The sequence below is a fragment of the Lagopus leucura genome, unplaced genomic scaffold (assembly GCF_019238085.1).
Source record: "Lagopus leucura isolate 7727_CA_CO unplaced genomic scaffold, USGS_WTPT01 Super-Scaffold_100018, whole genome shotgun sequence".
In the NCBI taxonomy this organism is placed as follows: domain Eukaryota; kingdom Metazoa; phylum Chordata; class Aves; order Galliformes; family Phasianidae; genus Lagopus; species Lagopus leucura.
In genome coordinates this window covers 6,992,253-7,016,923 of record NW_024962272.1, presented here as the reverse complement: position 1 = coordinate 7,016,923, position 24,671 = coordinate 6,992,253, and the positions used below count along the sequence as shown (strand labels likewise).

General features: G+C 41.1%; 1 protein-coding gene across 4 annotated transcripts in view; it reads right to left on the bottom strand.

Moving 5' to 3' along the window:
* The window catches only part of TJP2 (tight junction protein 2), a 70,971-nt gene that overhangs the window by 34,580 nt on the left and 11,720 nt on the right, over positions 1-24,671 (bottom strand). The gene's annotated exons all lie outside the window — the stretch shown is intronic.

Genomic DNA, 24,671 nt, shown 5'->3' with positions numbered 1-24,671 from the left:
AGGAGGAAAGACCCAGAGCAAGATGTAACAAAAAGCAACTCACGTGTCCCCTTAAAATCCTCAACTTTTTGACTGCATGTGACCACATTCTCTGCAGAGCTTGCGCTGTCTTCATTGTCACGGGATATGGTCTGTTCAGGGACGCCGTGCATCCTGGTCTTTTCATCTGTTTCTACCACTCCACACGGTTATGTAATTCTAATACAATAGTGGCCTACATACTAGAACAAATCCTGCTGTTCGTTTCGCACAGAAATGCATCAAAACCACAGCAGGGAAATCTACTCAGAGTTTTAGCAACTCTCGCTGTAAGAGGCCTCAGGGAAAGGAAAAAAAAAAAAAAAAGACTACCCCCTTGATTTTTAAAATAATAGGGATAGTTGTTTTTAAGTGTCAGAAACAGATCAAAACATAGCAAGCTACTCTTTTTACAAGCACATTTTGGTTCCCTCCCATCACGAACATATCTGAAACTTTAAAGAAACAGGGTACTAGCGACCTTTAAAACAAAGGCACAGAGAAGCACAATGAAGCTTACTTGAAAGTTACATTCTGATCATAACACTGTATAGCAAGAATTACCACTTGACTCCATTGTTTTGCATTTTGCATTTTAAACTGTGTTTAACAGCCTCTATCAAGCCTCAACAATTTAACTACTGGACCCAGGAAGTCCTTAGGCAGAAGTAATTGTAAACATGCAAGTAATTCCTTCACCTGCACATGTATAATTAGATTTAAACACTTCCAGAACTAACATTTAAAAATATCCTGGGGATATGACTCTAGCAAGAAAAATAGAAACAACTTGCTAATAACCACAAGTAGCAGATATTAGATGTCTGATGGAACAGGAAGTAAAATTGTCATAATAAGCTGATCATATAGCCCGAAAGATGACTTTACTGGAAAATACGTCAGGCTATCATTTCCATCTACTCCATACAAAGGGTGTGAACTTAAAACGTAACCAGAGTTTTCCCCCAGACTTCATGCAAGTCTCACAGGCAGTTTAAAATGTGAAACAGACAGGAACATATAGCAACACTCAGTGCACTATGCAACACTAAGTGAAAAACCCCATCTACAAGTTGCGTTTCTTCTCCAGATGGGTAGTTCTAACTGCTGAAGGTGAACAACATTCAATTGAGAAACCTGGAGTTGAAGGTTTTTCTCTCACAGGACTGAATTCTGCATCCTGTGTTTCAACTGTATCCTGCCAATCTTTGGCAATTCCTTGCACTAGCCAGCAGAAGTACATCACACAGAGGTTTGTGCTGTTCAGCAGCCTCTGGGTAGGCCTCTGCTGCCAGAGCACCTGAGTGGATGGAGGACTTGGCACTGGAGCCTGGTCAAAACAGTGGAGAATCTTCATCAATGTATCTAAAGGAAAATAATCATTCTGCAGAACAAACTCAAATTCAACACTTCTAAAACCACATTTTCATCTATTTATTTAAAGAAAAGTGTCAATAGGAAGAAACAAATGTAAAGATGTAGTGGAGATGCCTCTATCCCTGTCCTTGCTCACCTGTTCTCCTCACTGCCCTGACAACGTTTCCACAGCACTCTAAACTCTGAATTTAAAAAGTAGCATGAAACAAACATCCCCATTTCCAGACAGGGAAGATGTGGTAAAGAAAAACAGCAAAGCATTCACCATAAGTTAAGGTCTTTATAACAACAGCCTTTCTTCTTTGGTTTTGGTCTGTTCTCTCCTCTAAAGGAAAAGGAGAAAGCAGGTGGATTTTCTCTAGCAACACTTACAAGAGTAATGGGAATAAATAAAAATCTAGCAGTCTAGAAATATCACCACAAATGTAAGAATTTTTTCTTGCACAGTCACAACAGCAGCTTTCAAGCGGTCAGTGAGTTAAGAGAAAGTTGCAGCCTTATGCAATTGGATTTCATTTTGGGAGAAAACAATTTCTGGAGGATAAGAATTCTTCAATTTAACTTTTCTAAGTGAGATGGAAAGCTATTCTTAATCTTTTTAAAAAACAAAACAAAACAAACAAACAAACAAACACCATTGGCCAAGCAGATCCACGATACCTGCATTTAATTATATAACCAGCGCTCTATTGACTTTACCTGCATGACTCTTTGCAAAGACTAAAGGAGACTAACTAAGGCCTAGCTACACACTCAGCACAAGATTACAAATGCAAGCATAAGCCTATGACATTTCACATCTACCTGATATTTATAACAATATACATTTTAAATTGAAGTTCCTTTTTGGGAGGAGGAAAAAAAAAAAAAAAAGCATTCAATTCCAAGCAGCAAACAACGCCTTGGTTCTCTGTCTGTTTAGACAGTGAAGATTTTGTGAGTCCTGCAGGGATAAGTAAACTAAAAACTAAACAAGATGACCTGTCCTAAAAAACAGTGTTAGAAGACAAAGAGAGCTTCCAGAATTCTGCAGAGCAACTTCAGAATTTCACAACATTCTGATAACAGTGTGTGATAAGAGCAGACAGGTGGTGATGTATCATAGCTGTTTTGATATGTTCGCAGCATGCCTGGCCTCAAAGGCTGTAGATTATAAAAGATGATTACAAAAAGAATCATGTAACATAAACAGTGTATCCAGAGCCTACCAAATGTCTGTAGTAACCACAGTGAACAAATCACCACAAAGTCTGAAAAGAAATGGCATTTTCATCAAGCATTTCCCCATGCAGTAAGGATGCCACTCAAGCCACTCTGAAGTAAGAAGGCTCCAACTTAGTTATTCTCATCAAATGCCTGCATATGGTAAGGAAGATCTATGATCAGAATCTAGAAGGATGGGAAACACCATTTATCCATATATCTTTTATAATAAAGCTAACAGAGCAGTTGCTCAGAGAAGCTGTATTGCCCCACCCCTGGAAATATTGAAGGCCAGGCTGGATCGTGCCCTGGGCAGTCTGAGCTGGTGAGTGGCAGCCCTGCCTGTGGCAGTGGGCTTATTTAAAGTCCCCCTCTACCCAACCCACTACATGAAAACAGCCATTTTATAACAGTAAATGTCTCACATTAAAGTAAGAAAAATGATAGAAAATGGTTTGGAAACAATAACCACTTGGAGTAACTCTCAACTGTTCTTCATCAAGGCACAAACTCTTTTTTCCCCCTAGTCATGAGAAAGAAATTCATAAAACGGACAACTCCACATTAAAAGATACTCTGTATTCAGGATCATCAGTTCTACTTTCACATTTGAGTAAAATTAAGATGGCTGCTATCACCAGGACACAAGAGCTTTGGAAAAAGAAAAAAAAAAAAAGCAATCCCTGTCACTTACTATACGTGCAAGAATACCTACCGTTCAGCACTGAAGTGACATTCCTTAAAAAAAAATTCTTTCATGTGGAAAGAAGCAGTACAACAATTCTTTCCTTTCCAGTTAAAGTCTATTAACAGAATCGTGGAATCACCAAAGCTGGAAAAGATCTCTAAAATCATCTATTCCAACCATTCTCCTACCACCTACGCCCACTAACCATGTCCCTCAGTGCCACATCTGTACCCTTTTCTGGAACACCTCCAGTGTTCCACCACCTCCCTTGGCAGCATGTGTCAATCAGTTATCACTGTTTTGGATCAGACGTTTTTCCTAATATCCAATCTAATATCCAACAATTTCATTCCTAATCTGCCTCATTTCTCCTCATGTCCTGCCTTTGGGTTTCAGGATGTAAAGTCACATGTTGTGCGTGTTACAAAAATGTACTTTGCCACAGCGTATAGTAACTTCTCTTGTAACAAGTGAAGTGCACAGAACATGTGCATTATTAGATTTCTTACGAGGAATATTTTCACAAAAATGCATTAAGGTGTTATAATCTTAAGGGAAGGGTTATCTAAAAAGAATTGTTTAAACAGGTATAAACGAAGCATTGTTGTGCTGATGATGGACACTATCTCACTCTCCCTCCACAAAGGAACAGGGGTATAAAATATAATGAAAAAAGGCTCAAAATTAAGAATAAGGAGATCGCTCACCAATTATTGTCATGGATAAAACACACTCAGTGTAGGAAGATTAATTTATTCCTTATTACTAACAGATTAAAGCAGTGAGAACTAAAGGCAAACAAAAACACTCTCCCTTCCGAACCCCACCCTCTCATACCTCATTCCCAGGCTGTGCAGGAAAACAGGCAATCGGGGCTGCAGTCAGATCACAGTGTATGCTGCTGTTGCTCCTTCATGGTCACTCCCTTTCCCTGCTCCACTCAGAATCCCTCCCACAGGATGCCATCCTTCCCAAAGTGACCCTGAGTGGGCTTCCCACAGACTGCAGCTCTCTGAGCACTGCTCCAACGTGCCTCTGTACCACAGGGCTCACCCTTCAGGCGTGGATTTCTCCAGCATGGGTCCCTCCAGCCCTCCTGCCCCACTGTGGGCTCCTCTCCATGGGTTGCAGCTTCAGCCCGGAGCTTCTCCTGCAGGGGCTCTGGCCTCCTTCAGGCCTTGTCCACTGCCATATCATAGGCTCCACCATGGCTGCACATGGAGATCTGCTCTGCATGGTACCCACAGGCTGCTGGAGGACAGCCTGATCCACCATGGGCCCCTCCTGGGCTTCAGGGGGAGCCCATGCACATGCTGCTGCTTTTGCACTGACCATGGTGCTTGCAGGGCTGTTTCTCTTGCATTTACTTACTCCTTTTTCTCACTGCGTCTGGTGCAGTGTTTTACCACTCTCAAATACATTATCTCTGAGTATAATCAGCATCACTTATTGCTCAGCTCTGTCCAGCAGCAGGTCCCTTTTAGAGAAGCTGAAGCTCTGATCTAACAAGAGACAGACCACCTGCTGCCAAAACCTGAATGCATAAGCCCAGCGCAAGCATAAATTTTCTAATCACTTCTTCTTCAGATTTGATACACTGAACAGTACTGTACAAAAACCAGCCCCTTAAGATACTCACAGACAAGTTGCTGAAATACCAGTTGGATGAGTAAAGTGATCAGAAAATGGTTAATGGCTGGACCCACAGGACAATGGTCAGCAGCTAGAGGCCAGTAGCAAGCAGAGTACCCCAGGGGTCAGTAAATGGGTCTAGTCCTATTTAACACTTTAATTAATGATCCGGAGAATCAGGCAGGGCACACCCTCAGTAAATATATTGATGACAGAAAGCTGGTGAAGTTGCTGATTCAACAGAAGGTGGCAACTTCTTATCTCTCATCTCCACTCCTTCAGTCTCTTTTCCATGTTCTTCCCTGCTTCCTTTCCCTTCTCCACTGGGCTACCTTATCAAGACATTTTCCCTTATATCCTAAATTTTAACTGTTTCCCTCCCTGAGATTGTATTTGATAAGATTTGGGTGGACAGTTGAGTATTGTAGTCATATGTGTTTAACACATTCTTCTTACAGCTCATTAGCATACAGAGGAGTGTTAACTTTAATATTAATGTCATGGTTAATAAAGCAAAAGGTCTCACACTGTGCAAAACAGCCTTCAAGATTCTGTGCTGTAACATTACATGCTTATTTCTACAACTTCAAGCCAAAAGAGGACCGTCCTGCTCCTGTAAGACTCTCCTTTTACTGCTTTTTATGCCTACCTCACAGGTTTCCATCCTGAAGGTTTCCACATGAGATAAGCAAGCATCAGTGTGAAAAACCCACAGACTAGAACTGTTCAGCCTGGAGAAGAGGATGCTCGGGAGAGATCTTAGATATGAGTGTGTATAAATACCTGAAAAGAGGGTCCAAAGGGGACAAAGTCATGCGGTTCTCAGTAGAGCTCAATGCACAGACAAGAGGCAACGAGCACAAACTAAAACACGAGAGGTTCCCTCCAAACACCTGGAAATACTTTTTCCACCATGCATGAAAGGGAGCACTGGCACAGTCTCCCCAGAGAAGCTGCAGTCTCCTCCCTAGAGATCTTTAGAAGGACATGGTCCTGGGTAGCCTACTCTGGATGCCCTGCTTGAGTAATGAGCTTGGACCAGATGGACCCACAGATTCTCCTTCCCACCGAAGCCATTTTGTGATTTTATGAAACAAAACTGATTTTTCATGCAAAATAAGTGATGACTTGAAAAGTTTTTCTTAATCATATTTTATTGAAAAGTTACACTATTCATTTGTTATGGTTTGTAAATTCTGTCTGCAAAAGCACTGTCAAACACCATGTGAGTACCACAAGCCCATTCTAGGCATTCAAAGAGCAATCTCTACTTCTTAAGTTGCATGAAAACTTTTGAAACTATCAAATAAAGAACGTTTGCCGATGGTGTAAATTTTTTTGACATTACTGCTTTCAGGAACAGTCTGAAGCCAGTAAGACAGCAGTGCCCATGGCCATTGCTTTACACTGTGCTCAGCAATATTTCGTTATGGATTCTGCTTTACTCCTTCTTCAAAATTATCTGAGCCCAAATCTAGTCAGCTGCAGAGTAGTTCGGGCCTCTGAACTTCAAGTCAATAGCCTTTCCACCAAAACATTGGCAAAAGAAGCACGCACACAGACTTCCTCCTTGTCTATCAATGGAAAGCTTCATACCAAAACCAGCACGTGAAACAAGAAAACAGGAACAAACTTTCCCATATTTAGAAAGTTTTGCCTGGCTAATAGATGGGGCAAAAGGTTTTGAGGTTGCAGAACTTGCATTCATTTCCACACCTCTTGTGTTACCAACACTCCAAACACCCTCCAGTCTGAAATCTGAACTAGAGTCCAGTGCTATTTCAGAACTCAATAGATCAAGGACAATAGAACTGTTCATCAGGCTACTGGGAGCACTAAGCACCGAACATATCCATGTCCCATTTATACTGTTGCCCTGCAATTAACATTCACACTGCACCACCACAGATCTTCCAGTAGATAATTTCTATTTAAAAAAAAATAAATCCAAAGAAGATGAGGAAAAGCTAGATATATGCACAACACCTGGATTGATCCAGAGCTTTGACAAGTTGTGCTCTTTTTAATTCAAAAGTAGTAGCATTTTGATTTCAAGTATAAAAACTCCTGAACAAAACCAGGGAGGTTCTACATACAAGAGTCTGTGCAATGCATGCATTAGTCTCATTTGGAAAAAAATATTTACTGCTTTTCATGGGGCTTTTTACATGTCAATGCCAATAGGAAAATTGTTTAAAGCCTAACATTCACTGATTATACTGAAGTTTCAGAAAGGCCAGCCACTTTGAGGTGACAAAAAAAAAAAAAAAAAAAAAGGGAAGAAAAAGGTTTTTTTCCAAAAGTATTCTGAGTTCAGGTAACCTTACAAATAGCCAGTAAATACCCCACATATTTTTGTTTATTTGTTTGTTTTCTTAAGGTGCTTTCTTCTGCTCCGGCTCACGAAGGTTTCTGTTTCACCGGAAACGAGCATCCTTAGAAGGAATTCAAGCTGACGAGTCGTTTCTGCAAAATGTCGACAGCCCATGCGAGCTAACAAATGACAGCGCCCAGCCGCACTGCGAGCCGTACGCCCAGTTAACCCGCAGAGCCACTAGGTGGCGCAGTGGCCCTGTAACAGAGGCCCCCGCGGTTCACTTTCTGCGCAGAAAGTTGAGCAATTGCTCTGAGGAGCGCAACCTCAGACTGTCACTTTTGCACTGTGCTCACCGTGAAGAGCAAGGTTTGTTATGCTATTTATGTATCAGAGTATGTTGGCATTTCTGTGATTTTCAGATAGAGTCACAGAATCGTGTGAGTTGGAAGGGACCTGTAAAGGCATCTCGTCCAACGTCCCAGCAGTGAGCAGGGACACCTATGGTGAGATCAGGTGCTCAGATTCCCATCTGGCCCGACCTTGAGTATCTCCAGAGATGGGGCATCCACCAGCTAACTGCTCAACCTGTGCCAATGCCTCACCACTTCTACTGTAAAAAACTTATTCCTTACGTCCAATCTAAATCTCCCTTCTTTCAGTTTGAAACCATTTCCCCTTGTCCTGTCACCACTGATCCCTTTTTCTTTTATAGCCCCTTTTTGGAACCTGAAATTCTGCTGTCATATCACCCAAGAGCCTTCTCTTTCCCGGGCTAAACAGCCCCAGCTGGCTCAACCTGTCCTTGTAGGTGAGGTATTCCATTCTTTCCATCAAAAAAAGAAAAGGGAAAAAAAAAAAATCATCAGCAAAATCAAGATCCTAATGGACCTCAGTCACAAAGATGCAATTTTTCATTGATCTGGAAAAGGCAGGCAAAACACACACCCGGGATTTTTCTAAAATCCATTGATGTGTTCACAATACCTGTGACCTATGCCAGCAAGAATGAGAGTTATTTCTTTCAATTCAGTACCTGGAAGCTAGGATGATATGGTTTCTTAAAAACTACAATGCTTTTCCCACGAGTATGTTTTCAACAGCTGTCTGCTAGTAACTGTTCAAGGGGGTGACTGTAGAAGCAGTCACCTGAGCTCCTGTGATGCAGCAGGTCCTTATTTACCACCATCAAGAGGGAAAAAGAACAGAAGCGCTGAGAACAACAACAGAAATATACATACAAGGCAGAGTATAACAGATTCAGAACACAAACTCACCATCCGTTTACAGCGTTGGCAGGTTACACTTACTATGAATGTACATGCAAAAGTTCTAAAGTTGCCTGTGATGGGGTTGAAGAGGTGAGCAGAGTAGAATATGCATGTTACAGCTGAATTCTATTGAGCTTCAATATGTGTATGCGTATCAAAGTGTAATATCCTTACAGTTCTTTACAGAAAGGCTGGTTAAGCACTGGAATAGGCTTCCCAGGGAGCTGGTTGAGTCACCATCTCTGGATGTGTTTAAAAACTGTTTAGATGTGATGTTCAGGGACATGATCTAGTGGAGGATTGTCAGAGTTAGGTAGTATGGTTAGGTCATGGTTGGACTCCATGATCTTTAAGGTCTTTTCCAACCTGAGCGATTCTATGGTTCTATGATTCTATCCCATTACAAACAGTAACCTAAAAAAAAATCAGACATTGTAAATAGAATGCAATAAGCAAGATTCACAGGTCATGCCTACTAAAAAACCTAAACACTCATAGAAATACAGCTTAGATCTCTTTCTGGAGCAAGTCCTCTTCCAAAAGTACTTTTTGCCCAACAACAGTTCAGTCATTATCCCACTGAAATCACACTGCAATTGTTCCAGTGTTTCCCCCAGCAGGAAGCAACCAATTGTTCAAAGTCTATGCAGAGAACAGCTTCAATTCAAATACAAAATTGCCATTTTGGAGAAAACACATCCCATTTCCTTTAAAAAAAAAAAAAAAAAAAAGAGCAAAAATGTGGAAATTATTTCCTTCATTTTTCAGAAAGCAATTTCTGCCTATTGAGAAATAATAACACTTTGGCAACTAGCATTTTTCCCACCAAAGTTTGTTTTTTGCTTTTTGTTTTTCATGTTGCTTCGGAGGAATAACAGAAGGCGTTTTGTCTAAGTGTTCTGGGATCACAGCACTGCTCAGCAGATGTACCTTGGAAATATTAACTTACTCTCCCACAGGCATTACAGGTTCTAAAGGAAAGCACAAACCTCACCTTTCTGCTTGGCACACATTCAGTCTTGCAATAAAGAGGTTTTCCCTACTGCCTCTTTTCAATAACAAAGAAATCTTTCAGCACATAAGAAGCTGAAAACAAAGTAATTTCAGTTGAAGATCAAAACTAATCTAGTTAATCTATGTGAAAAGCAGCTACAGCTACATCAATGACACTTGTGCATGCAGCATGTAAACCGTCGTTTTCCAATCTGGATACACCCTGTTTTTCTTCAGTTTCCTGGACTTTCACACAGCACAGAATAACATGTTGCATATAACACAGAGCATGTATATAACATGCTCTCGTGGTTGGCGACCCCGCCCATGGCAGGGGGGTTGAAACTAGACAATCATTATGGTCTTTTTCAACCCAGGACATTCTATGATTCTATTTTTTCTCTGTATACGCTACAAAACAGTAACGCAACTTTCAGTTTGCCTAATCCAAAACAGCTCTAGAGGTTACCTGATTTAATCACGTCCATTCACTTTACCTGTAAACTCTACAGAACCTTCTGTTTGCACTGTTTCTGCACTGCCTCTTGCTTAAGACGCCCACTGCCCAAACACACACAGTCTGAGAAACAAAGCACACAAGCAGCTCGTGCACTAACCAAAAGTTCAGCAGAACACCTTTTACTTGGCAGTCATAAAAAAATGCTTGTTCTGATGTGGCTCAAGTTTCACTGGGGAAGCGAATGGAACTCAACAGCTCTAAACAATGTTTCATTATGCTAAGTAGAGTATATGTCTTTTTTTTTTAGTTTAACTGTGAAAAAAGTAAGTGCAGCTGCTGTAACTGAAGTGCCCAGCTTGAGAACCAGTCACCCTGTGTAGTCCAGGTATAACTTTTACACTTCCATCTTTAAACAAAGAATTTGAAAGAAAAAGAACAAACATCATTTTCACTGCGTGATGTAGAAGGCAGATAACAATTTTTATTCAAGTTCAGTGAAACACCTACTGGTACTACTTCTGAATGCTCCTGCTACTTTTACCTATAGTAGAACAGCAAACCAAGCACTGGAAGCAACCATCTCCAGCATCAAGCAACTACCAGTTGAGAAAGTGCATTTCTGCTATTCCATTGTCCTGACAGACTCTCTGACTGCATGAACATCTTTATTTATCAACTAAAACTCCCAAATCTGAGAAAAAACAAGCTGGTTACCCATCTAATGCTTCACGTAATTCTTTTTTTTTTAAAAAAAAGGTCAATTCATTGCTGGTATATAATCCAATCAGGTCAGCATTTTCATTTAATAATCTACTCATAATGCAAGACAACTCAAATAATTGTACAGTCATTAGTTTCTGAGCTTAGTCCCAAACCATTTCAGGTTTTCCTTCCCTGCTAAGATATCTAGTTTCCTTTTTCTAATTCTTATTTATAGAACGATGCATCATAGTCTTACAGGCATTCTACTTTTGTGTGAGTATTCCCGTTGCAGTGCAATCATGTTTGATCATGTTTGCTTTTCTTTTTGGGCTGACAGAAATGAACCCTACTATGGTTATGTATGGTGTAGAAGTTTTAAAAGTACATTTAACTACGCTCTAAAACTACATACTACTACTACCACAGCTGTCGCGCAAAGCAGATTTAACATACACACACACACACAGTAAGAAGCTTTGAGTGTCCAGACTTCTGCTAAATAAAAAAAGTTAAAAACTGAGGTTTTTTTCAATTGTCAATCAAATCGCTGCAAAACAAACAAATAAATAAATAAAATTTAGTAGTTTTGAGTAAAGTCATAATTTCAGTACCATTCAGATACATATTGCCAATAATCTGTTCACCTTGTTTGTTAGCCAGTTCTTACAGGGTTATTAATTTCATTAATCAGCATACAAAAAACTATTGCTGATCTTGCTTCAAAGCAGATTCTTACTTTTTTGATATTCCACCTCTCAAAAGGATTTTAACAGTTCTAGTGATACCATGTGGATCTATCCTCCTCTTCTTCCTTCAGTCACCTTACTCCTGATCCTAAAGCATTAGGCAACTCACCTCGCCCTTTCAAGACAGCTCAACAGCTTTCTCAGTCATACCAGAAAGCAGTACTGAAGTTCACTCCTCAACTTTAACATATCTTGCACATTCCCAACATGAGACCTAAATCTGCTGCAAAAGAAGCTCAGTATTTTACATATGGAATCCATACAATGGCTCTTGCATTGTAAGGGCCTTAGGTCTGTAAATCTCACGTTGACATACACCTCGAGGTGCATGTGGAAGAATAGGGAACATGCAGTCAAAAAAAAATCACTTTGTTTCATCCGAAACTGCTCCTGCTGCATCAACTACCATGACGTAAAGGGTTAAGGCAGCTACGCCCAATTCGCAAATCACATTCAGAATCCCTTTGCTCACAGCACAGCTTCATCCTCAGGACATCCTAAGGACTACAACTGCTTTGTCACACACAAATGGTAAGCGTAAATGATACCCTCAACTCTGAATATTCTGGGCCACCCTTCATCCCATACAAACCTGCATTACAGTGAAACTCACCACGTACCGGATCACACTGAAAAAACCACTCTGAGATAAGAAAGCAATACAGGGGAATTTGAAAATGGAAACATTTCAAGTATTTTCCATTCCTCTTTCCCAGTCCTTTGGTGAGGGAGGATGCAAAGCTGAAGCATACCATGCAGTTAAAGACTAGCACATGACTTCATTAACATCTAAACACATCGATAGTAAGAACATTTGAACACTTCCAACTTACGTAGAAATTATTCCATCAGGATTTCTGATAACTTTCAATGCATAAACAACCACAAGGAGGGCAGGAAAGGAGGAACGGTGTGCAGTGAAGTCAAGCACCTCTTTTTTCTGTAGTATTAAGATAGATAGCAACTTCTACTTTGTTGATTTGTTCCCAGAGCACTAATCTGAGTTAATCTGCAGCCATTCGTACCTCACTTGAAAGGATGCCAGCAAAAGAATTTGGAACTGCAATCGTTAATGCAATCTCTCAGCTCAGTCAACACTTCTCACACATATAACATCAATGTAAGAAAGTTCAGGCATCTCTCTATGTGTTAAAAGAAAGCAAACCATCTTGCTGCTACAGAATAGTGCTGTTTCCGCTACAATGCACACTGCAGTGCACAAAGGATAAACAGACCAGAATGGAATCAAGTGAGTGACAGAGTAAATTTTATTCCTTCTTTCACAACTACTATTGTCTTATATGGGCTTTGAAAGAACTAGGAAAGAAAGAAAAAAGAGTCCTGCACATGTGGCTACAAGGAAATGACAGGTCTTAAAATCAATAAGAAAAGCTCCATTCAATTATCATTTATAACACAGCTCAGTTTAGTAGCAACTTCACTTTCAACCAAGATTCAAAATAGAGTTTTCTTCTTGCAGTTTGATCCATGTACCAGAACATTTTACACCCAAGGGCTTTCTAACACACCAAGCAAAAGCAAAAGCAAAGCATGATTAAGTGCTCTGCTTCTTATTAACTTCCTTAGGAAAACAAAACAAAACAACAACAACAACAACAAAAGTACTTGTCTATAAGCTAACAAGCCTTACAAGAAGACAAGAAAAATGAAATCCATTTTCAAACCATCATGACCCAAGAATTTGAAGTTCATCCTTACTGCTGCAATAGATGTTAGGAAGGTATCCACTAGCATCTACAAGGTAAAGCAAGAAAAAACACTTTAAAAATAATATAAAATAAAATTACTACAAGAGGCAGAGAAGTTTGTGGATAAAACTTAACAAATGAAATTGTACAGTTTTACACCACAGTACTGTTAAAAGTAGAAAGGCATCACAATAACCTATCAAAGGAAAAGCCACACAGAAAATATCAAACCTCTTACTCATAGCATCCCTGTACGTCAGAACAGATAAGTATCTCTCACAAGCTCAAGGCCCCGCAAATACTGATGTACCAGCAGTACTCTGATCCAGGGTTTTCCACATTTAATCAAAAGCTTGACAAGTGTGTCTGAGGCGCATGACAGAAAGCCTCCCTGTCTTCTTCCTCCATCTTAAATATTCTTATACTTCAAGTTTATTGGGCACTGCTTATGAACGGGTAGGAGAGTACAACTGCCAAAGCAGAAGAGAGAGCACAGGCGCTGGGAAATGCCAGCAGGCCTCCATCTGCAATCAACACTCGGTCCATAAAATCATGACCTTTTGCAGCCTGACCTCCAGTAATACACCAACCACACTGAGGTGAAGCGCACACAAGAATTACTCAACTCAGTCAGCAACTGAAGAGAGTTTCTGCCAAAGGGTCAGAAATGACATCACCCACTTTGATGCCAAACAGCAACACACTTCCAGGAAATCTGAAGTGCTGGAAAATAAAAATTTAAAGCCAAACCGTAACCAGGTCCTCAAACAAAACAATGGCAGCGCAGACTTGCACAGAAATAGGATTTCGGATGGCATCCTTTAAGGAATGTGCACAGCCACCTTTTCCAATCAGCTATGCCACTGTCACATCAGTTGTTTAAAAATATTCCCACTTGACTTTATGAACAGAGGAATCAAAACCACTGACCACTTTTTCCTACTCTGCAACACAAATCTACATAGGAGAAAAAATACAGTAAAATGTTATTCATTCTGCTCTGCAACTCTGCAGAAGGTCTCTGAAACACTGGACAGAAGAATCCTCAGCCATGACCACTAGAAGAAATGCATATTATCCAGCAGATTTCTGCAGTGCTAGGACACAGAAATAAGTGCAATCAGTGCCAAGCGCAGACCCTGGCAGCAAGTTTTGCAGCTATGTCAAAGGCCAACAATTTGTCTCAGAATGCTCTGTTTGCGAAGCTTGGAATTACAGCCTATCTGGACATCCTGCATTCTCTCCAAAAAGCTCATATGCATTATGAATCTTAAGGAGCGAGTGTCTGAAATACCACATACAGCGTATGTATACACAAAGGAATCCTGTTACGATGAATACTCTCACCTTAGGAAACTGAGTAAATAATAGAAAGGAGCATCATTTCTTAGTTGTAATAAGGTTTGGTTACAGCAGGGGTTTTGCAAAGCTTTCCTTTTTGGATACTGTATTTTATTTATGTTGTTTTGGCTTTTTTTTTTTTTTTTTTTTTTTTTAAAGACATATTTATCTAAACAACAGTTATGAAATACTAAGACTACACTGCACAGTACATAAAGATACCGCTCTGATCAACAGGGCACGACAGAAGGCACAAACACACGCACCTTGGAAGCTGCTGACGATCACCTATCTACAGAATTAACTGAAGGCCTTGAAGGAGCACTTTAATCTTTGTTTTATTTCAAGTCATTGGATGGAGATGCCTGGAGTGTTCATGAAGGTATATCCACTACTGTCTACTGAGTTAGATGATACTTCATTCTTACACAGTATTAAGAGTAATTGCATTTAAATATTGGCTTCTGCTGTACAATCCAGGTAAGATACATTCAGGAATATAACTATGCCTTTAAGCAGTATTTGTCTGTGATAATACCAAGTGATTTTATGTTAGTTTACATTTTAAACATAGCTTTGAATTCCACTGTATCATTTGGCTTATACACCAAATACAAGACATGTTGACATCATTTGGAAAAAAAAAAAAAGAGTTCTGTGGCATCAGATACGTTAGTTTCCAAAAAAAATGCTGCAACTAACTACTTACTGGTACACAAAGGACTCTAAAATTGTTTTGAGTGTCGGATGAATCCATATTTGTCTTACAATTCCAATAACCACAAGCTGTGAAAAACAGAATTCCGAGAACTGAAGTCATAAATTTCGTATTGTCTGAATAGCATCATTTAAAAAAAAAAACAAAAAAAAATAATTTAAAAAAAAAAACAAAAAAAAAAACAAAACAGAACTGGAAAATCATAGCTGTCATATCTCACCATACCGTTTTTATGTCTTCTATAAAATACTGAACAATCTTCTTTATAAAAGCAACAGAACAGTGGACACAGTCACTGGGAGAGCCACAATTTGTCCCCATCAAAGTTCAGTACATATAAGAAACATTAGCTTTTTCACCATCTCAAGCAGTAAGTGGGAATGAAGATGAGATCCCTTTTCTGTTAATACAGACGTTGGCACAGAATTCACAGCCAATATGGCCTACTTCCAAACTCTCTAGGGCTCACAGCTGCAATACGAAAGGAACCTGCATCTTAACCATGTCATTCCTAGTTCTTCACACGAAAGGCAAACCTTAAAACAGTTGGAAGAAACCACTCAGTAAGGACAACCACGCAATCCACACTTTTTCTTTACTTTTTTTTTTTACAGGGAAAAAAGAAAAACAACAAATCACAACAGCAAACCACCATCACATTCTTTTTTCCCATTAAAAAATGGCAAGTCTGTGGTATAAAAAGGGAAATAAACAAGGGGGAAAATCTTGAATCAATTCAACAGACGCTTTGTCATCAAGAGGATTCCAGCAGCACTGATGAAACCCGGTCCAAAAAACTCTGTCACTGGAGGTTAAGGGGAGAAGGCCGGTTGCACAGTTTACCAATCCATCATGTGCTGAAATACACTGCAAGTCTCCTGCTTTGGGACAATTCTGTTTTTTAAGCGTAGTCACCATTAACTGACTCATACAGATAATTTAAACAATAGCCTTGTAGAGTAAATTCATCTGTAAATACAAAACTCCGAAACTGCTGTAGCTTAGGCAGTAATCGTGTAGCATCAGCATCTCAACTCTCCCACATCAATACGCTTCAACCACATCCTCACGAGACCCCTGCGAGGCAAGCCACCAACCCAGCCGCACGGGGACTACACGATCACAGACACTGATTAGATGTAACAGAAGTGGTCGAGAAACACGGGCCCCGTGCCACAGAGCTTGCAAGATGGATCGTTTCACAGTTTCCTCGCACACTTCAGCCCCCCAAAGCAACACAACGCAGGACTTCCACAGCCCCTCGGCTTCAGCACGGCCCTGCACAGCTCGGCTGGGCGGACCCCACCCGTCAACCACGACGCCCACGAGCCCCCAAGGCGGCCGCGCTACGCCGAGCGGGGCTTCGAGCCACAGACGCGCGCCGCCCGCAGCCTGGCGCTTCCCACAGCCTCGTGCCCGCAACGGGGTCGCGGGGAGGCTACCGACCTGCTCCGCCTCCCCCGAGGGCCCTGGCGGTTCGCTGCCGGCGGAGCCCTGCGTCGCTCCCATGGTAACATCGCCGCCCGGGCGCTAACGGCCGGAGAGCCGCGCTTCTTCCCCGCCGCCCGGGAAGGGCCGGAGGCAGCCCTGCCCGAGGGAGGGGCGGCGGTGGGGGCGGTGGCCGGAGCCCCGCAGGGACAAAGGCGGCAGTGAGGAGCCCCCACAGAGCGACTTTGTCCCGCCGGCACACGGCCACCCGCAGCCCTGCGCAGCCAATCCGGCTGCGGAGGCCCCGGAGAGGCGAGGAGATTTCTCCCCGGGATGAAAAGAATTGTTATTCTCCGTTTACAAAAATATTTCTTGTCTTCCTGCCCTTGGCAGTGGCTAGTAGCTGACGCCTGTCACGGGATAAACCAGGAAGATGCCCTGGGTGGGATCTCTGAGAGCAGTCAGGAGCTGTGGGATGGCACCTGCAGCATCGCCGACAGAAAGGCGCCCAACTCCTCTGCCTTCTTGGTCTGTGCGGTGTTGGAAGGAACGGCCACACACATCTGACAATCTCCCAAGCCCTCAGCCTCCATCAGGTGCCTTCCCGACACCCAGCAGGATTTTCAGCTCTGTCTCCAATTCAACAGTGCTGCAGTAAATTCAGAGGCTGAGATGATTTTGAGGCCATCATTACACAGCAGTGGTGTAGAGGTGACCGTATTGGCATTGCCCCGTCACAAAAAGCACAAAAAAGCAGACTGGCAGAAGTTCAACCATACGGTTGCGTTAAATGCAGTTTCTTTCTGTGGTGCCGCTGTCCTCCTAGGGTTGCTTTATTTGGGGTGGATTAGTCAATACTGGAATCTTCTTTTGGAAGGAAGAAATACAGAACAAGGGGGAACTGACAGGGAAAAACTTTCTTAAGCAATAGCATTTAAAAAAGAAGGCAAACAGTATGTTACTTTGTATGGCCTGCTCTTAAACTTGAACAGAAAAATTCAGAAAAATGCCAAACCATTAACTTTCATCTCATTTCTCCCCACAGTTTTATAAGGCAGTGATAACATTCAACTTTTTTTGCAATGCTAGCAGCCTGGTGTACAGTAAAACGTCAAGACCACTAGGAAAGTTAAAGCACAGAAGCCAGTGTCTTCTTATAAATGACATTCCGTAGACTGAGATGCTATAATAGCATCTGGCCTCAACAGCTAAATGAGGGACAGCAGGGCAAGGCAAACCATCTGCCATGTTAGGCAGTGCTGAGCACTTCTGTGCTTCTCTGAAATTGAAGACATCCTTCCAAGGAGCCAGCGCAGTGTGGGAATATCAGCACATGATACCATCCCATTGCTTCAGCAGAGAAAGGCTGCCCAATGCTCACATCCCAGAGAAGGCAGGACATGAGGAAAACAACATGGTCCACTTTTTGCTTTGCTAAGATACAGTAGGATTTTGCTGCATGTGAGAAGATAGTTTTAAAAGCAAGAATAATTTTTGTTTTTCAGTCCCAGAGCACTGTTTTTTTTTTCTTATTATTCTTAAGAGAGCAGTTGCCAGACACCAAGTGAAATAGGGAAAGGATAAGTCAACAGATCCCCACTAGTGCATTCTCTTAAGATGCAAATATTAAGTTAGTGGCTGCAAAACGTAGAGAACCAGCCGCCTGCAACACCTCCCTCCCAAAGGCCCTGGCAGAGGAAGAAGTGCCAGCATTCCTAGCCTCACCTTTTGATGCAGCCTTCTGTTGAGTGTAGGTAGCACCTGTCGGAGCAATCTAAGCTTATCCCATGCAAGACAAAGGAGGATCACTTCTCATTTCAGTCAAGAGCTGTGATTTAGCCTACAGCCTTGTTTAAGCAAGTTTTGTGACGTTATCAGAGCCACATGGTGTTATCGCTAACTTTGAGGTTATCAGACTGTGCTTCCTTGAGCTTTAAGGCTGCAGCCAAGGTTAACATACTTAGCTAGCCTGAGGTAAATGCAGCACAGGTGCAGGAATTGACCATGGCAATTCAAGCAAAATAGACTTGTTTTTAATTCTTTAACACAAGTCATCACTTAGGAAGTGCCTATCAGTTTATTTCCATTCACTTTCCTATAATAACACACGGAAAACAATTCATTTAGGCTTTTATTTCCTGTGTTTCCCCATGAAAGCACAGTGGGCACATAACTTTTTCTGCTTTTTTCTTTATTTTTTCAAGCCAAACAGCTAGTCCATCACAACAGGCAGTCCATCACAATTGTCACCTGAAAACCTGAGCCATGACTCCTGATGCTCAGACTCACACTTGAGCTTGGCAAAGTTTCCAGGTGCTCATAACAATGTGACAGATTGATGTGAAGTCAGTGCAATCACAATTTACAAGTTACTCATCCTGCAGTTGGCCTGCAGAGAACAGACTTTAAGGCCTTTTGGATACTTTCTTCCCTTTGACCAAGCTACCATCCCAATGCAGATATGTTGTTTGGACGTAAGAGGGGAGGATGATGCCAATGAAAACAGAAGCGGAAGAATAAAATACAGTAGTCAGACCATGACAAGAGCTGCAAGAGCATCTCTAGCACTGCAAGTTACATAAATCTTACAGGAAAAGGAGAGCAGGTAACTAAGGTACCCAATTCACCTTACAGCTATTGCATTAGAGGTCCGCATCCCTATTCTCTTGCCTTGCAAGCTGTAGAGATGAAAAGGAGTGGGGGAGGGAAGGGGGAATAAAAGAACCTCCTGAAATACAGCTCACACAAGCACATCTTTGAATAATGAATAAGCAGATACATCTTAGATTAGATAAAGAAGGCAACAAGACCCTGCCCAGTGAATTATGAAATGACTAACACAGAAGGCCCACAGTCTAGCCAAAACTTGTCTGTGACAGCAGCAAAGCAGAAGAGGGGCCAGAGCCTCAGCAGGATGGTCTATTCTGCCTGTGCAGGTCTCCACACACCCGAGAGCGAGTGTCTGAAGGAAGGGCTGCCTTCAGTTTTCATTCCCTCCCTTTGAAAAGGAAGATGCAGGTACAATTGAAGCCAGTCTTTCAAAGAATATTGTTTCATGGAGACAGAAGTCTGGTTACCAGTGTAATGTCAAAACCATACAAATTGGGCTAAAAACGTGCAGCTCTGTCCTCGTGTTTAGGGGCAGTTGTTCTGCATGTGCAATAACTGTACAAAACAGTATTACATTCAGGAATTTCATGAAACGTTATGTAGATGTTTAGAGATTTTATGATGAACTTTCATGGAATATCTTATCATTATTAACTGTGTAAGATGCATGCAAGCAAGCAAATAATTTCCAGTGATAACATTTCCCATTGAGTCTTTCAGCTTATCTAATCAAGCAGACACCGTTTGCGGCAGTCCATGTAGATTAGTTAATTTAAAGAGAGAGCGTGTTGCAGCTTGAGTCATGTAAAACCTCAGATGTATTCCATAAATTATCTAATGCTACTGTGAATGCAGTTGTTGTGCTATTTCCAGCACCAGCAGAGGCACTATCCATTTAACACTGCACTATGGGATGCAAATTTAAACATACAGTTGCCTCTCATGGTTACTCCTGCCAACCAAGCAAGGCTGTTCAGCAATTTGCCTGCAGCACAGTGTTGTGATGCAGGTGCTCTCTGCTTCTTCCTGTCCCATCCACACCTCCAATTGAGCCTCTTAACTAGTTCCTCTGACAATCACACCTATTTAGTTATTTTTTAAATACTGGAATTTAACACTTACAGCGCTAGGCAGCACTAGTAACTTCACAGAACTGGGAAATGATTTCAGTAAGAGACCAGGAATGTAGGTTGCTAGTCCAGCTGTTGAACTCCCTGAGTACACACATCAGTTTTGCTTTTGTTTCTAAGCAAGTGTTCATGATCTTCTGATGAAAAGCACTGTAGAAGTTTCTAAAAATACCACATTGCCAAACAGCCCTTCCCCTTTCCCTTCCAATCTCTTTAGACTGCTTTTTGTCATCAGCCTGCAAAATTACACAAATCAGTCAGCCCAGTCCTACTTAAATGATTCATAAATCCAATTATGTCCGCTTCTTTATATAGCGAGCTAGGCCCTAACAGACTCAACCTTCAGGATTAGAGGATGTGTAGGTAGCTGACCTCTGACTCTCTAACTGCTCAGGGCATATACATGGTTCAAACACACAGTTCTACACTGCAGTGAAGGCACATGAACAATACAGTAATCTTCATCTGTCTTGGAGGGACTGGAAAAGCCACAGATGCTGTCTTCACAGCTGTTACTGCATGCAGATGTGAATCCAACAGAGGACCACCAAGATGGTGGGGACTGGAGCACCAACCCTGCAACAGGGGGGTTGTTCAGCCTGGAGAAAGGATAGCTGCAAGGGAACCTAACAGCAGCCCATCAACATTGGCAAGAGGAATCAAGGAGATGCAGGACCGCATCTTCATGCAGTGCACAGCAGGAGAACGGGAGAGTGTAGACAAAAGCTCAAATGAGAGGCTCAGAAGGGATGTAAGGAGAATTATTCTTTTTTTCCCCATGGAAATAGTCAAGTCACAGATCCAGAGAAGCTCTAGTGTCTCTGACCTTGGAGCTTTCTGAACCCCAGCTGGGTAAATGCCCAAGCAACCCAGTGACCTTAGGCTGGTAAAGAGGTTGGGCTAGAAACCTCCTCAGGTTCCTTTCCACATGAATGATTCCATCATTCTTGAGTTACCGCATGACTCAAGTGCTAGTGCCAGCTTAAAGCAGGGCACCACATTCATCATCTTGCCCCTTGTTTCTGCTTCCAAAGTACAGCTTGTGATACACTGCAAAAAGATTTTGATATGCAGCTTGTAGGGTCTGTAATATTGCCCTGTAAGGATGCACAAATATACATGCTTTCCATATCCCAAAGCAGTAATTCCCAATTTGTTAATTTAGAAAGCAAAGGCTTCCCTGTAAGAAACGCAGCCCAGCATAAACATATCCCATATTTCACATGTATTTTTTCCTGAGGTAATAACCAGTACAAACCTCTTTATGGCTCACCTGGCCACATCCTTTGACCTTTACGATGGATTTTTATTTTTTTATTATTATTATTATTTTTTCACAACCTAGGCATACAGACTTAGATATTTCACAAATGATGTTGTTAGATTTGGAGTGCAAAGCTGCACAATTGTAAGCTACTAAATTTTGTATTCACAAAAGTAGGGAAAAGTATATTGTGACAGATGCTATATGACGGACAACTTAGGAAGAGCACTACAGAAATATATAGCATATTTTTCTCAATAGTTTTGAATCTTTTTGGTCATCAAGTCCACCAGATCTCACAAAAAGATTTCAAAGCTTTATTCTGCTGAAAAACATCAAGACACTGCTTGTTTCATGTTATATCGTTGCAAAGAAAGTGTGAATTAGTATATAGATTAGCATAAAGTAGCACCTCTACGCTCTTTCCCTTTATTTTTTGATAAATAAAATAAAAAATAAAACAGCAGCACAGGAACAAGCTGAAGTGTTTGATAACCAGCAGTAAGAAAAAATGATAGTGGAGAGAATTAATGAATATAGCATCTATCCTAAACATGTTTATTCTAAGCACATCTGCAATGTTTTAAACTGCATAGCAGTGTCTTGAAAAGTACATTGATAACCAAATGTAATAGTGGGACATAATTTAGAACGTGAGACAGAGATCTTGGGTAGAGTCCTTGCTAAATCCTTTCTCTCATGATAAAAATCAATTCACCAGCAGAGTAAGTAAAATTGAAACAACTTCCTCTAGCACACACAATTTCTGGTCGATTAATTTTAGAAGCTATAAAAACTTATTAGAAAAAAAAATATTTTAAACAAATCCCAACAAGCTTGCACTATTTTTCTCCTCAAATATCATACAAAAATGCTTATCAACACTCAAAAGGACTTCTTCTTTACACTGAATGTGTCCATTTTATGCAGGAGTGACATGGGCACAATCTGGTTGAACATTCATTTTGCTTATATCTCAATCATTCCTCTTTCCTTTATGTTTCTTGACTGCTCCTTGCAAAGCAGTGAAACAATATTCTGCTTTTAGCAATTTATTTGCCCTCCGTCACAACAAGACAAGCCCTTACAACATCAAGAACTAACATGGTAATAAATTCTTACAGCAAAAATTAATTAAGATAGCACAGTAAAGAAAACAAAGATCCCCTTCTCATGGAGATCATTACACATATTTAGAAAACACAAAAGAATATGGAGAATGCACAAAATGTAATATATGCAGAACATTCTTTTGCTTTTTTCCTAATACAGAGGTTAATTTAAAAAACAAAGCTCCAGATAGCAGATCTTCAGCCAAATTAGTCCTTCAGAGAACTAAAGCTCTGCGTCAAAGTTCTAACTCCTCCTACCTTATTTATACTGGCAAACTTCCTGCTCAAGAGTTGTTAAGAAGCAAAGCTGTTCTGCAGCCTTATTCAGTAATAGAAGGGCCTCAGTTTAGGGTATTCTACCTACTTCTGGGTGTTCCTCTTCAGGAAAGATTGAAATTGGCTGCTGAGAGTGCATGGGAGAATAGAGAGCAGAGCCATCAGAGAGAAAGCAGGTGAACTCAGCCACCTTAATCATTCACTTTCCAGTCCCACAGTTCTTGGTAGGTCTCAAGCTGGGTGGCTGGACATAACTTCTGAAGCATCTTTTTTTGGTATAGAAGTGACCCTGGAATTCTGCACTGAGTTGGGCTTGCTAGTATCCAAATTTCCTGATGTAAGGTTTGCATACCATACAACATCAGAGTTTTTCAACTCAGGGAAACATTGCTAGAGAGTCTCCTAGAGAGCCCAGCTGGGACATTCCTGCCTATCTACACTTCACTGACATTCTCACATCATATTTTCTTCCACACAGCTTCATATAAAAATGGGGCTTGCTTGTTTGTTAGTTTACATAATGGCATCTTATTTTTTTCTTGGTCTTTCTATGATGTCTTTAGAGTCCTATTAGCTTTGGTTAAATACCAGGGCTGCTCCGAAAAAACTGCCTCCTATTTGATTACGTTGGACCACAACGTCAGAGGTGGATGTTGGTGCTGTGGAAGTGAAGGATGGTCTTTCCCACTAGCATTCCATTACCTGTTGTTGAGTGTGACAGATGGCAGCAGAGGGGCACTCTGATAGAACAACATCTGGCACAGAAGTGCAGATGAGGCAAAAGTCTGTCCCCGAATTCCTCCATGCAGAAAAAAAATGGCACCCAATACATTTATCAACACTTGCTGAATGTGTATGGAGACCAAACACTGGATGCGAGTGCAGTGAAGCAGTGGACAAGACAAACAACATTATGGCCATGCAGATTTTTATGAGCATGGCACACAGACCCTTGCTTATTGCTGGCAAAAATGCATGGCTAATAGTGGTGACTACGTTGAAAAATAGTGTTTTGTATTTACTCTACCAAATAGTGTTATTGTGTTCTTTTTGTAGTTTCCATGGCAATAAATAGAAGGCATTACTTTCAAAGCAACCTAAGTATGTCACAGGTGATGCCCACATCTCCAAATAAATTACTAAACCACCTGTAGCTATCCAGCTCTCAACAATGAAAGGTAAGTCAGTTTTTTGGTTTTGCAATACCAGTGTAAAGATCATTTGCTCTCTTAAAATTGCCATCTGCTAATGACTTAGAAAAAAAACTAAGCACACTTTTCATATTCTCTCTGAAAGCACTTGAGAAAAGGTTTCAATTGCAAGGTTAAGACGCCAAAAGGGTTATATTTACCTTAATGATGTACTATACAAAAATATGCAGCAAAACAACTCTGTGTGTGGCTATTTTGTTTCTCAGGACTCAGTACTGAGTCACTAAGCAATTCCAATTAAGACTACCCTTTGTGCTTAAAGTAATTTATTTATTCCCAAACACATGCTGAATATTTATATTTGCTGAAGACACCACCATAGAGTAAATCCATTCTTTTCCAGTGTTTAGCAAAGAGACGAACTAGTCCAGGCATGTGCACGATTATTTGCATAATTTTAGCACAGTTCACTGCACTCTCCCCTTCAGTCCTCTAATACTTCAAGCTCTCAGTAAACCTGCACATGTT